Source organism: Lucilia cuprina, chromosome 6 (genome assembly GCF_022045245.1).
Source record: "Lucilia cuprina isolate Lc7/37 chromosome 6, ASM2204524v1, whole genome shotgun sequence".
NCBI classification, from domain to species: Eukaryota; Metazoa; Arthropoda; class Insecta; order Diptera; family Calliphoridae; genus Lucilia; species Lucilia cuprina.
Genome location: NC_060954.1, coordinates 56521394 through 56522681, shown reverse-complemented (window position 1 = coordinate 56522681; position 1288 = coordinate 56521394).

Sequence of the window (1288 nt, the reverse complement as noted above, 5' to 3'; positions counted from 1 at the left end):
AACTAGAACTGAACTAGAACTGAACTAGAACTGAACTAGAACTGAACTAGAACTGAACTAGAACTGAACTAGAACTGAACTAGAACAGAACAAGAACTGAACTAGAACCGAACTATAACCGAACTAGAACCGAACTAGAACCGAACTAGAACTGAACTAGAACTGAACTAGAACCGAACTAGAACCGAACTAGAACCGAACTAGAACTGAACTAGAACTGAACTAGAACTGAACCAGAATTGTACTAGAACTGAACTAGAACTGAACTAGAACTGAACTAGAACTGAACTAGAATTGAACTAGAACTGAACTAGAACTGAACTAGAACTGAACTAGAACTGAACTAGAACTGAACTAGAACTGAACTAGAACTGAACTAGAACTGAACTAGAACTGAACTAGAACTGAACTAGAACTGAACTAGAACTGAACTAGAACTGAACTAGAACTGAACTAGAACTGAACTAGAACTGAACTAGAACTGAACTAGAACTGAACTAGAACTGAACTAGAACTGAACTAGAACTGAACTAGAACTGAACTAGAACTGTACTAGATCTGAACTAGAACTGAACTAGAACTGAATACGTACCAGCATTAGTCCTTAAAATAATTTCCTGACACTCCCACTTTCCAATTATATTTTCGAAAATAATATTTTATGTGTTTTTAACCCCTGTCCAACCAAAAAAAATTCTTCATTCACATAATTTTTTTAAGAATTTTATAATTTTCAACTGATGTCATTTCATTTAGTTTTATACTTTTTTCTCGGTAGTGATATAATAAACTGTCTTTATTCCATTTAAATTAATGAAATATGAAATGTTTGCATTTTATACAGAACATATTTTTTAATTTCATAAAAATAAGTAAATTAAATATTTTTTGAAGGCTTTCTTAGTTTATTAAATCTACAAAGAATGTATGTATACATTGTGGTCAATAAACTATAGTAAATTTGTGGTGAAGTATTTAAAATAACTTAAAGCAACATTGATAATAAATGAAAAATGTAAAAAAAATACATTAAAATAATTTCAATATGGGAATTTTATATACAAAACTACATAGCTACATACATATGTATGTATGGATAAAGTTTTATATGCTACCGTTTTCAGATATTTGCTTACAAACTACGTTGTGGCAAATTTAGTCAACTAGTCAGTCAGTCACTCTGTCACACAGTGGTATAGGAAAAAAAAAAGAGGGAAATAATTCGGTAACTTCTAAACGGTTAATCCGATTTTAATGAAATTTGGTATGCACAAAGAGGAGGTGTTGT